General features: G+C 40.1%; 1 long non-coding RNA gene across 2 annotated transcripts in view; it reads right to left on the minus strand.

The window, feature by feature from the left end:
- LOC142097080 (uncharacterized) overlaps positions 1-7,248 on the minus strand; it is a 41,681-nt gene extending 34,433 nt beyond the window's left edge. Inside the window, exons 1-3 of one of the 2 annotated variants that reach the window (XR_012678117.1) lie at positions 7,161-7,248; positions 6,498-6,544; positions 5,015-5,079 (exon numbers count right to left, since the gene is read on the minus strand). This is a non-coding gene — a long non-coding RNA (uncharacterized LOC142097080). The remainder of the gene's footprint in view (positions 1-5,014; positions 5,080-6,497; positions 6,545-7,160) is intronic. The other variant, XR_012678118.1, reaches the window with a different exon arrangement.
- Between the last annotated feature and the right edge of the window lie 7,405 nt (positions 7,249-14,653).

Here is a 14,653-nt window from a genome sequence, read left to right on the forward strand (position 1 = left end):
CCAGTTATGTGCATTGTTGTAAAGTACTATAAAATACAGTGAGCAGTATATATATCTAATGCACTCAAACATGCAACAAACGTTTTAAGACCAGCGCCTAATGCTCTTACATGCCTCCCAATCACCATTAAAGCAATGGTATGTCATAAAAATAATATGCTCTTATAGTAAAGAGCAGGCTTTAATCACACATGTCTTTAAAAGTTTTAGCACTTTAGTAGAACTTAATTGCACTTTGTGGCAGCAGAGTTGACATCACACTTTAGCTTTCTTACCCATTGATTACTGCTTTTAAGCCTGACGGGTACATTTTAAGATCTATTAAAATTAAATTTATCCTTACGTAGCAATAATGTATCCAGAAATCCAAATGAATTGATGCTAAATTACCACACAATGGGCATGTTTGGATGATCGACTTGTTTTATGTGACACAAATCACTCTGCAATGCCCCCCAATATTTCCTTTATAAGGGACACAGTGGCACTTTGTTCTGTTTTGTAGAAATGTGTCGGTGAGCATACATTACACATGACTCTGATCCACAATTATATATTTTTATGTGCTGGGAATTTTGCACATTTTGCAAACGGTCGGTCCCCAATGATATCGTACATATCCCTTGCCCGTAGGCAAGGTCTATATACTGCCCATTTGTGAGAGGATTACCCCACTCAATAAGAATAACAGGAGGGCTCTGGGAAAAGATGAAGGAGATAGGGGGACGGGAGGCCACAGTGTGACACCTCTGGTAACCTCTGCAAGCAGTCTTACTAGATTGCCATAGAAAGTAGTTAAAGTCCTATAGCAAGAACATTTTATACATTTATTCCTTAATATTTAAATTAGACAATACAAAATAGGGCTAGTGTTGCATTCAGGTTATTAAATGTTGACTGGTCATATCAGTAATCTATATGGTAAGAGACTCTTTAATTAAAAAAATCATCCTAAAATACTGCTCACTTAATTCTCATGTATGTATTACATAGGCAAACTGAGGGGGGGTTTCCTAGTGCCTGAAAACCCGCTCTCCAAGCCTGGGGCATTGTGTATTTTTGGTGGCTGGACCCTGCCCCACGCGGCTCTGGTCGAAAAGGGAGAGCTACCTGCACCTAACAGTAGTGCATGCAGCATTGCCCCTGTATATTATGGGGATAGGAAGAGTTGGAGAGCAGCCAAGCACTGTCTAATATTATAGCCACACCCCCATGCATGCTGGTCATGCCCACTGGCGGCGTGGTGTGGGAACCCCCCTCTACAAATCCTGCGTTTGCCCCTGTGTTAAGTAACTCACATCAGTAAGGTGACGTTTGGTTTCCATTATTTTAAGCGTCACATCACATTTTATTTTGTACACGTTTAATAGATGTATCTGAGCCTATTAATGAGCCACATGTATATAATGTGCCTAGACAGAGCAATAGACATTCCAAACCATAAAACATGCCTGCGTGTTTGGAGAGGTAGAACATGGAGGGAATGCAAGCGTAGGCTGACTCCAGTATGGTGTGTTCACGTAATTGCACAAAATTAGATGAGGGCGTATCACCAGATACGACTATTAGGATTGGTATGACTTGCGAGAGCTGGTGCAATGATACACAATAATGGTAATGACTATCAGTACCACTATCTGCCACTATCATTAACCCCAATCATAAGCGTCTCAACTATATTATATGATTTTGCATGTCTATACCATTTCCATTTAGACTAAATCAAAAATCACATTTGACACTAATTTACCCTAATTTCATTTTTGTATTTATGTTTGTAATTAGTCACATTTTATATTGACAATGTGACTATTGTCTCTTGTATATGAGACACTTCATTACACTATTATGTTGTTTATAAATAGGGTAATGTGACTTCAACATTTACTACTATTTACTGGACCCTGCAGACTAAGCGTTTCAACACTTAGTCCGTGGGCTCCAGACATTGCCGCTTTAAATTAACATTCATCTAAGGGGCGCACACGTCACACTCATGTGCCGAAGAGCTGTCCATTCGGAATCACTGCCTATCAGCCTGCGGTGCCATCGGACATCTGCATCTTCGGCTTTCAAGTCTAGTCTGCTTGTATTTACTTTGTTTTTTTGTGCAATAATTTTTTTTTGTTGAAGGGATGAAGGATGTTGGAATTGTGGTCATCGGTAATATGATTACCACCGGCCAAAACACATATTTACACTTTCACTATGCTATCTTTGTGCCACGCCTGGCTAACCTGCGACAGCGCCTGGACAGCCACGGATTGGCCGGTCCTGCTCTCTGCTACCATGGAGCGTAAGCATACACAATTATAGATACACATGGAAATCTGTGACAGGATGGACAGCCTATGCCACCCTGTCTGCTGTTGCTGGGAACCGGCTGGGCTTACTTTGCCACCGTTCCCTTTCGTTATCCCAAAAGCACCCTCTTGCCGCAGTAGGAGGGGCTTATAATGCTGCCACCACTGGACTCCTTACCAGCATCCAGTACCGGGTTTCTTCTGGGTCACTGATGCTGCTAGCGTGTCTCGTTGCTGGTGTACCTTGGCTGTACCTTGGGCAGCACGGTGTCTCAGTGGTTAGCACTTCTGCCTCACAGCACTGGGGTCATGAGTTCAATTCCCGACCATGGCCTTATCTGTGTGGAGTTTGAATGTTCTCCCTGTGTTTGCGTGGGTTTCCTCCGGGTGCTCCGGTTTCCACCCACACTCCAAAAACATACCGGTAGGTTAATTGGCTGCTATCAAAATTGACCCTAGTCTCGCTCTATGTCTGTGTGTGTGTGTGTTAGGAAATTTAGACTGTAAGCTCCAATGGGGCTGATGTGAATGAGTTCTCTGTACAGCGCTGCGGAATCAGTGGCGCTATATAAATAAATGGAGATGATGATGATGATGATGATAACTGTGTGTAAGAAGATTAACGCTCTCTAATCTCCGATAGATGATGGATCTAAGTGATGAATAGGATTAAAAATAGTCTCCCTTGTGTTATTCGGTCTTAAAAATATTAAATATGTGTAAGATTAATTACAATTAATTAATAACAATAATTAATTTATAACATTAATAGATACAGGGAAGGATTTGCTATATGTTCATTTGAGACCCACTAAGATCTGTTATAGATCGTTGAATGGACTCTAAAATGAAATATTTCAAGCATAGCACATACGTTTTTCTCATAGAATCTGCTTAGCAAATGGAATTTGTGAGTATGACGGTTAATACTTAAGTGAGAATTTATTGGAAGCAACATGTTTTTTTTTTTGCTGTGGATAATTGCCCCTCTCCCCAGTAGAATAACAGTGTACAGTACAGTACACTGCAATACAATGTGATAAACTGCAATTTAGCATCAATTTTAAAGACTATGAAACAGATGTCTTTCCTTCCCCAAAGGTTTAAGTGTGTTGCGTCTTCTGCTACCTACGGGTATAGCCAGATGTTTCCTATGTCAACACCTGTACATATCAGTCTTGTATCATTAGAAATCTTTCTTATTGTGTAACGAACCTCCAGGGGGACGTGAAACAAAAGTTTGATTCAAACATCCTGAATCCTTATAGCAGGACGTCCTTAGTTATTCAGTTTATATAAGTAGTAAATAAGATTAAAATAGTAATAATATACTGAATGTGAAAGTTAAAGGAACATCAAAAGAGGAACGTTTAAAAGATGAACCATTATTATACATTGTTTCATCTCACCCTAGAATTCCACTGCAAGTCTGCTAAACAGTTAATGATTAACTCTAAACCCCAATACAGATATCAGAGCTCCACCCACATATTTAGAATACTGTCCTGATTGGTTCTGGTGCAAGTCCAAAAGACTGCAGTAATTTGTAACAGTTATGACTTAATTGGCCCTTCCTGTTTGTGAATCAGCCAATCCACAAGTCCATTCACATCCATTCACAAGAGCCAGCAGTTCATGTTTATGCTCTATAAATGCTGCCCACATTTTTAATTAATTATATTGCCACAGTCGTAAATAAATTATTATTGCCCCAGTTAGCAATCAAATAGTATTGCCACCATAATATAATTATAAAATAATAGTGTTCCCTTAATATACTGTTAAAATAGAACTGTCTCCTCCATATAATCATAGAATAATTTCCCCTCATTATTATTATAGATTTGCAAAGCGTCTAAGTGCGCTGCAGCAGCGCACAGTAATGGAAACTGGGCATATATATAAATCAGAGACACACAAGGTAGACAACATAAATGCCAACGTGAAAAGAATGGGTATGAAGGACCCTGCTCATTAGAGAGCTTACACTCTAAGTGGAAGAGGGCACAGCTGAAACAAGAGGAGCTAGTGTGGCTCAGAGTGGAGATTAGGATAGATGTGAGGGTGTATTAGTGTGTGGTATCATCAGGGATAAGGTAAGCTTTTATAAAGAGATGAGTTTTCAGAGAGCAGCTAAAGATTTGAAGGGTGTGAGATAGTCTGGGCGTGGTAGGGAATTCCATAAGTGGGGAGCAGCACAGGAGAAGTCTTGTAGGTGGGAGTGAGAGGTGGTTATCAGAGACGAGACAAGGCGCAGGTCAGAGATAGATCTAAGAGGGCGGGAGGGAGGTATATTGATATGAGATTGGAGATGTATGAAGGGGTGGTGTTGAGGGCTTTGTAAATAAGGGTGAGTGATTTGAATTTTATTCTGGAGAACACAGGGAGCCAGAGTAAGGATTTGCAAAGTGGTGCAGCAGATGTGGAGCAGTGAGAGAGGAAGAGCAGTCTTGCAGCAGCGTTTTGGATGGCTTGAAGTCGGGATACATGGGTGAGATAAATGGCAGATAGCAGGAGATTATAACAGTCAAGACGGGAGATGATAACAAAAAACCCTGCATGCTGTTTGGGACTCATCACCGGCAGTTTGAGTTTTCACCCTCCAAACCACTGAATAGTAAATCCTGTGGTTTGGAGGTAAAAACAGTCGTCGATGTGTGATGGTTTAAAAACTGCCCAAGTTATGACTACTTTGTAAATCTACAACTTACCTAAAAAGTTAGGCTGGATGTTTGTACAACTATTGCACACCTTCCAGACTTATGTAAGGGAGAATCTGTAGAGAGAACACAAAGGATTAAAGGAATAAAATAAAATAAAGCCCCTAGTGTTTACCCTGTGCCATCACACCCCTTGCAAGAGGCAACGGTCTGTCTGCCTTCCTGTTATATCAGCTCCATTCCTGGAGAAATCCATGCCGGGTAACATGACCTTAAAGTGACTTGCAGAACAACATTACTACACGAATGCTGGCCTAGGTTTTGTGCTAGGAATCACTGATCGTCACATAAAGAAGACTCGTTAAGTATAATTTCCTCTCCGTACGCGAGTGGCTCCCTGTTTTTTCCAGAAGCAGCCAATATGAATGCATGAAACCGTTGTAAGTTCCTGCCGGAATCACAAGACATCTCCGGAAATAGGAAAAACTTTCTACAATCTGTAGCACAGTGGCGGCCTCGCAAGCTTTATGACTTAGTTCTAATTTGTATTGATGGCCTTAAAGTAGCCTGCTTTGCAGTTCTATGAAAGAAAAGATTATAAATGGAGATTAATTATAATTTTGCTAGCTCAGTACTTGTAAAACTAAAGCAATTTATATTCTTTCCCTTAATGATCTCCATTCCTGATTGCAGTAATGTAATCTAATTGTGATTATGATAGTATCTGAATCATGTGGGCCTCAATGTGATTGAAACTACTTTTTGCATTAAAAAGTAATTTTGGAGTAATGATGAAAAGTTACTGTGGAAAATTGGCAAGTAATATATTTTACTAAGTATCTTAAATTTCTGTTTTTATTTCTGATTGTATCTTTTATCCAGGCTGGTTCGAGGATACCTTCGCTGGAACGCCGTAGGCAGACATTAAAGGAATAAAAATCTATAATTCACACACAGCACAGTCCGTTTATAGCAGGAAAGCAGTGTTTGGAGAAATCTGACGGGTAGAAGAGACCGTAGACATGTCCACAAAACAAAGGCTTGGTGTTACAAAGCATTTCCCCCGGAATAAAACTTGCAGTTATTTTTTTCAGGAACTGCACAAAAATGTAACTTAAAGTAATTCTCCAAGAATTATTTTGCCGTTGAAACATTTAAACTGTTTTATTGGGATTCGTACTGCTTCAATTGCCTGAGAATTCAAACTCTGGCACGCTAAACATCATTTTGCTTTGGCAAAACGGCCATGCATAAGCATTTTTAAACCTCGCTATTTAGAGAATGGTGCCGTGAAAAAGAAAAAAAAAAAATCATATTGCTTTACAGGGCAATAACCGTCAAATCGACTGTGGTTTCTGCAGTGTTTATATATTCAGTATAAAAAATTCTTGGATATAAAACAGATTCTTCCTCTAGATGTATAGTCACTTTTTATGCCATGATAAATCATATCATATGTCTTAAAACAAATATTAGGGTTATGTGTACCGCTACAGTCCTAGATGTCACATAAACACATCGAGGGATAACCAACCTGCCCCACAATGTCTCGCCTTACGTTCCGATCGTGTAAATGAAAGGCTGTAAAAACAAATAGATTTTATTGTGTTCAATAACAAAGAATACCGATATACAATGTGTGTGATTACACAATTGCTGCTTTTAATTTAGCCCAACTTAAACAGAAAGTAAAGAGGAAGAAAAAATGTAAACACTTAACATTGACAGTTCTACGCCAGAATTCTATATAGAACGTTTCATTTTTTTTTTAAGTCCTGTTCCATGACCAGGATAAACCATTTGCTTGCCAATTTAAACTAGAGATGGGCGCATCTCCTTCAAACTGCTCCGTGATTCGCAAAATTCTGATGATTGTTCTAAATGAAGCCAATAATTTATTTATTAGGAACTTTAAATATTCCAAAAGTCAATCACTTTCTATATTTACTTCATTTGCGGCTACTTTTAATATAGTTATTCAATTTGTTGATAAAATAATACCCCACATTTTAACAGAATTTTTTTTTAAAAAAAAAATTCTGATTTTTATTTTCTCGCACAGCTTCTGTGAACTGATTCGCTGGCTGCAAAACTCTGAAATTCATAGACAGGCTACATTAAAAAAAAAAATAAAAAAAAAATTGCATTGCTTTGCCAGTGACAATAAAAATGTATTGAAAAAAAATGTTTGGCTTACCTCTAGTGCTAACCCATTTCCTGGCAGGAATCCGCTCCAAAATCTTGCCAAAGTGGGCCTCAACATGTGTTGCATCTTTTTGTTGTATTGGTCTAGTTGGGAAGAACTTTTTATTTTTACTCTACCCAAGCAAATTTTTACTATGCTTTTTTTTTTGTGAGACATATGAGGCTTTTATTTAAAGTAAAAAGCAAAGATATTTTAAATTAATTTATTTAATTTTGTTTACCAGGACGAAATACACTGAAATACACTCACCAGTGCTTCCTGAATGTCACTGAGGTTCCATTATAGAGTGGGGATAGTTAGGCAGCATGGTGGCTCAGTGGTTAACACTTCTGCCTCACAGCGCTGGGATCATGAGTTTGTATGTGCTCCCTGTGTCTGCGTGGGTTTCCTCTGGGTACTCCAGTTTCATCCCATACTCTAAAAACATACTGCTAATTGGCTCATGACAAAATTAGCGCTAGTCTGTGTGTGTATGTTAGGGGATTTAGACAATAAGCTCCAATTGGGCAGGGACTGATGTGAATGACAACAATAACATGTACAGCGCTGCAAATTGGTGGTGCTATATAACGTGATGATAGTGATCTTTTTCAGGTTGCTTTCCCCATGTGACTCAGTAGTCTAGCGGTCCTTGGCACCAATCTCTACTTACACAAGGAGGCTGCGTCTAACAGCATAGAACACTGAGGGAGCAGGTGGGAGGTGACGTAGAATCTATATAGGTTTGACTAGTGTCACTGTAGATTCTATGGCAGAGGCAGTAGAAGGTTTATCAAATGTTGACCATTAACCAATTTAACACAATTTAGTTTAATTTATATATAATTATTTTATTTAAAATATGCAACATTTAAATGTATTAATAACTAGGGATGATATATAACTAGCGTCCGACTCAACTTGTGTCTGTAAATATGATTTGACTTTTCCCTGCCTATGTTCTGAACACATTTGCGCTACGTGAATCCTATTCTGTTTACCTTGTGTGTCCCTGTCATATGTATCCTCTACTTTCCCCACTGTACGGTGCTACAAAGCTCTGTGGTGCTTACAAATCAGGATCAATAATTATGATAAAATAATAATAATAATAATGATTTATATATTTACCCCTGAAGGGATTAAATGAATCGATAGTGATTGAGATGGAAATAAATGAATGGGCTAATCTGTGGACTCTTAAATTTAATACATCAATATGTAAAATAATGGATGTGGGACACAAAAATATTAAAGAAGAATACAGAACAAACGGTGATATAATGTTAAGAACAACAGAGGAAATGGACCTTGGAGTTTCCAATGTTATGAAGATACATAAACAGTGTAGTTAGGCAGTGGTTAGCATTGCTCTCTCATAGCGCTGGGTTCATGGGTTTGATTCCGACCAGACTACTATCTGTGTAAAGTTTGAACGTTGCCTTGGCGTCCTCTGATTGCTTTGGTTTCCTCCCACAGTCCCAAAAAAATACTGGTAGGTTAATTGATTTTGATAGCAGCCGATTAACCTACTAGTATGTTTTTGGAGTGTGGGAGGAAACCGGGGCACCCCGAAGAAACCCATGCAAACACAGGGAGAACATACAAACTCCACACAGATGAGGCCATGGTCGGGAATCAAACTCATGACCCCAGTGCTGTGAGGCAGAAGTGCTAACCACTGAGCCACCATGTTGCCCATATGATTGGCATACCTCCCAACATTGCGAATTACAAAAGCAGGACAAAATAAGCATCACCCCTGTTTTCCACCCCAAACTTCGCTCACAAATGGGCAAATTTGTGTGAAACCCCACCCATTCTCATGTTAAGCCCCTCCCCTTTCATGGTCCGCGAATCAGGATTTCCCTCCAAAGTCGAGATCATTGGGAGGATTGGTGCTATATAAACAATAATAATAATAATAATAATAGAATACTTGGCTGTATAGGAAGAGGTATAGGTATAGGTAGCAGGAAGGGGAGGGTTATATTGTCACTCTATATGTGCTTAGTAAGACCTCAATGTGCTGTGTATGGTTTTGGAGGCCGTATCTGCAAAATAACATTAGTAACATCATTAAAATAGAAAAGAATCACAGACAGGTAACTGAAATGTTGCATAATAAAACTTCAAGAGATGAATATATACAGCTTAGAGAGGGCAGGAAGATAGGGTGATAGAGCCATATGTCCCAGCAGTTACTGTTGAGAATTATACAGTTTAGGAATTCCAGATATAGCTATTAATAAGACTCAGATTAAAAAAATGTTAAGAAAAATAAAAAAAACAACCCCCCTGAAAAATAAACCTGTTGGTTCTTTTATGCTGTCAAATTCCGTTTCTCTAAATCAAAACATTTGCACAGACAGGATGCAGTACTGTTTAATCCTCTGCAGGTGGCGCTTTTGCTTTTGCTGCCCATTTTGAAATGTTTGCGCTAATTGTAAGTTATGATAATTATATCATTATAATCTCTCTAACATCATTTGTACTTTCTATCATTACTTAAAATATTAAAACTGGCAAAACAAACAAGAGCTGAAATTAATGTTTAAGCTTTACGCTCACACAACCTGATTTGTGAGTCGTTCCCTGGCAGAGATTTCTTGAGGCTTCTGCATCCATCAGTCACAGAACTTCAATAAACACCTTTGTCACCTCAGAGGTTAACCCTTAACCCAATATAAATCTCCCAGCGCAACTAGGTCATTTTTCTTTGCCATTTTCTGACAGGTTTCCACACTAGATTTGGAGACAGAGTTCTTTCCCCCTCGAAATTTTTAGTGAAGTTCAGTTTCACTCACCTAAGAGGTGTCACAGGCGCTATCTTCAAATATTGGTTATTTGTTCTACATTTGGTCACTAGAGCACATAAAATAACTAGGGATGTGCACCGGCGACTTTTGAGGTCTCGTGTTTTGTGTTTTGGATCCGGATTTTCGTTATTTTTGAGGTTCGGATTTGTCTCGCAAAACACTTGACGAAAGGTCTCGGTTCGGATTTAAAGTATTGGATTCGGATTTTTTTTGAAAAAAACATAAAAAGTTTAAAAATCAAGTTTTTGGGCTTATTTTCACTCCTAGGCTATTATTAACCTCAATAACATTCAATAACAAGCATTTCCACTAATTTACAGTGTATTCTGAACACCTCACAATATAGTTATTAGTCCAAAACGTTGCAACAAGGTATCTTTCTGGACTGCGTAGAGGAGTGGGTCACCACAATATATATTAAAAACCCTGAACTTTTATGAATCGCACCAATAAATGTACCTGGACTGCGTAGAGGAGTGGGTCACCACAATATCTATTAAAAACCCTGAACTTTTATGATTCGCACCAATAAATGTACCTGGACTGCGTAGAGGAGTGGGTCACCACAATATCTATTAAAAACCCTGAACTTTTATGATTCGCACCAATAAATGTACCTGGACTGCGTAGAGGAGTGGGTCACCACAATATATATTAAAAACCCTGAACTTTTATGATTCGCACCAATAAATGTACCTGGACTGCGTAGAGGAGTGGGTCACCACAATATATATTAAAAACCCTGAACTTTTATGAATCGCACCAATAAATGTACCTGGACTGCGTAGAGGAGTGGGTCACCACAATATATATTAAAAACCCTGAACTTTTATGATTCGCACCAATAAATGTACCTGGACTGCGTAGAGGAGTGGGTCACCACAATATCTATTAAAAACCCTGAACTTTTATGATTCGCACCAATAAATGTACCTGGACTGCGTAGAGGAGTGGGTCACCACAATATATATTAAAAACCCTGAACTTTTATGATTCGCACCAATAAATGTACCTGGACTGCGTAGAGGAGTGGGTCACCACAATATATATTAAAAACCCTGAACTTTTATGATTCGCACCAATAAATGTATCTGGACTGCGTAGAGGAGTGGGCACTGGGCACCACAATAAAATATATAAAAAACCTTCAACAGATCTGCATTACACTACACATACGGCTGCTCCTCCATCCTCTCCATCATATACATGTTGGAGTTTTAGCGTGTGACAACCTCTTGTTTTTGATAATGTCAGTGCATTTGGAATATTTTTCAATTTGCCCCACACCACTGAATGTACTTTATCTATGATACGCAATACGCATCTATCTATCTTGACTGCGTAGTGGGGTGGCCCCGGTACACAATTTGGTACCGAGGCCACAATATAATTTAAAAACCCTCCACGTGTCGGAATTCCACCAAACAAGTATCTGGACTGCATAGTGGGGTGGCCCCGGTACCCAATTTGATACCGGGGCCACAATACCTCCTCCAAACATGCTACAGACAATTCGTCATTGAGAGACCCCAGACAGACAGGGTCGAAGTGTTATTGTTTGACTTTGTAAACCCAAAAAAATGTCCCTGTTGCACATAGTCGTGCAATGAAGACTGACTTTTTCATTTAAAGGCACGATCTTTAAAGTGTAGTGTTTGTAAGTCTAAGTCATATTATACTTTTGGTAAAATTGGTTTTTTTTGTTCCTCTTTATGGTAATTAATTAGTAATAGAATTAAAGTAGGAAATAGAATTAAATAGAATTAAAGTAGGAAATAGAGTGGTATAGAGTTGTAGTGTGGTATAGATAGAGTGGTCCACACAATATAATAATAAAACCCTCAACTGGTCTGAATTCCACCAAACAAGTATCTTGACTGCGTAGTGTGGTGGCCCCGGTACACAATTTGGTACCGAGGCCACAATATAATTTAAAAACCCTCCACGTGTCGGAATTCCACCAAACAAGTATCTGGACTGCATAGTGGGGTGGCCCCGGTACCCAATTTGATACCGGGGACACAATACCTCCATCAACCCTCTAAATCCCACTCCACTGATGGCAGACACCGGGCGCACGTCTAACACCAACATTGCAGTTACAGCCGCAGTTATACGCTTTGCAATAGGGTGACTACTATCGTATTTGGTGGTCATGGCAAACGACTGTTGGACGGTCAATTGTTTGGTGAAAGACTTAGCGGTCTTACGACTTCCCCTCTGGGAAGATGACCGACTAACAGCAGCAACAGCAGCAGTGGCAGTAGTAGGCGTACCGCTGCAGGATTCCTCGGATGAATCCCGTATTGAGGAGGACTCAGTCTGGCTGCTGACTTGGGCTGCAGGACTGAATCTGATGGAGATTGTGGAGGAAGTTGACGAGGAGGGTGTTGCTGGTGTGTATCCAACTGGACCACGGGATTTAGGTGTCCCTGTACCGATGAGGGTCCTAGCCCCAGTTCCTGAACTAACCACTGAACTATGAAGGTTATTCAGGTGACGTATAAGGGAGGATGTTCCTAGGTGGGCAAGATCCTTACCCCTGCTTATTTGAGCTTTACATAAGCTACATATTGCCATACATTGGTTGTCTGGATTTGGATAAAAATAACTCCAGACCGAAGAGGTGCATTTTTTGGTCTTCTGACCAGGCATGACGATGGGCTTTTTCATCCCATGGACATCAGCTGTTTCCCCCCCTGGTGCCTCATTTACAATAACCACATCACCATCCTCATCATCAAGTTCCTCCACAGCGCCAGCTACATCATCAATAGCCTCCTCCCAAGCCACCTCTTCCCGTACAGTGATGGGAAGGTCAGGCTTGACAACCACCAACACCCTTGGACTCGCCTTGGGGATTTGTGATAATTTCTCTTTAGAAGGCAGAGTTGTTTGCTGTTTTGTTGCTGACAGCATAACTCTCTTCAATTTTTTGTAGGGGGGGGGAGGAGGAGGAGGGCTAAGATCCGTGGGTGAAGCTGAACCACTAGTCATGAACACGGGCCAGGGCCTAAGCCGTTCCTTGCCACTCCGTGTCGTAAATGGCATATTGGCAACTTTACGTTTCTCCTCAGATGATTTTAAGTTTCTCTTTTTGCTACTTTTTCTTAACTTGGGCTTTTTGGATTTTACATGCCCGGTACTACGAGATTGGGCATCGGGCTTGGAAGACGACGTTGATGGCATTTCATCGTCTATGTCATGACTAGTGGCAGCAGCTTCAGCATTAGGAGGAAGTGGGTCTTGATCTTTCCCTACTTTATCCTCCAAATTTTTGGTCTCCATTATATGTAGCACAAGATACTGCAGAATGTGTGAACTTGGTAATATTGCAGTACCAATGGACTTATACTGCTGGATTGGTTTTGCAAATTTGGTTATAATTATTATATTTATTTATTTTTTTTAATTTTTTATTTTTTTTTACTTTTTTTTTATTTTTAAAAAACTTGGGAATAGTGGGGAAATAACTATGCCCTTAGAAGCACAGAGCACAGGACACAGCACCACTGGACTGAACAGGACACGGCACAGGACCCAGCAGCACTACGGAACTCAGCAGGACAGAGCACAGGACACAGCACCACTGGACTGATACTGCAGAATGTGTGAACTTGGTAATATTGCAGTACCAATGGACTTATAATGCTGGATTGGTTTTGCAAATTTGGTTATAATTATTATATTTATTTATTTTTTTTAATTTTTTATTTTTTTTTACTTTTTTTTTATTTTTAAAAAACTTGGGAATAGTGGGGAAATAACTATGCCCTTAGAAGCACAGAGCACAGGACACAGCACCACTGGACTGAACAGGACACGGCACAGGACCCAGCAGCACTACGGAACTCAGCAGGACAGAGCACAGGACACAGCACCACTGGACTGATACTGCAGAATGTGTAAACTTTGTAATATTGCAGTACCACTGGACTTTTACTGCTGAATGTGTGAACTTGGTAATATTGCAGTACCAATGGGCTTATACTGCAGGATTGGTTGTGAAAATTTTGTGGTAATTAAAAAATATTAAAGTAGTTTTTGGTATTTTTTAAAAAAACTTTTTTTTATTTTTTTAAACACAGGGGAATATTGGGGAAATAACTATGCCCTTAGAAGCACAGAGCACAGGACACAGCACCACTGGACTGAACAGGACACAGCACAGGACCCAGCAGCACCACTGACCTCAGAAGGACAGAGCACAGCACACAGCACCACTGGACTGATACTGCAGAACACAGCACAGCACAGCACAGCACAGCACAGCACAGCACAGCACAGCACAGCACTAAACAGCACAGCACAGCACAGCACTAAACAGCACAGAACTAAACAGCACAGAACTAAACAGCACAGAACTAAACAGCACAGAGGACCACCTAACACACCCTCCCTCTACCCTGATCAATGCCCGAGTGAAGATGGCGGCGACTAGCGGGGAATTTATAGGATCCGAGTATCGCGAGATCCGACAACGGGATTATGAGTCAGAGCCTCAGTTTCACTTTTGAATTTGGCGCCAATACCCGGATCTGTCTCGGATCCGACTCGGATCCGCAACGTTCGGGTGGGCTCGGATTTCAGAAATCCGAGTGCGCTCATCCCTAAAAATAACACTGTGCAAACTTCACATGTTGTGTATCCTATAACATTACCATATTCTGCAGACCATAAGTCACA

This window comes from Mixophyes fleayi, chromosome 7 (genome assembly GCF_038048845.1).
Source record: "Mixophyes fleayi isolate aMixFle1 chromosome 7, aMixFle1.hap1, whole genome shotgun sequence".
Classification (NCBI taxonomy): domain Eukaryota; kingdom Metazoa; phylum Chordata; class Amphibia; order Anura; family Limnodynastidae; genus Mixophyes; species Mixophyes fleayi.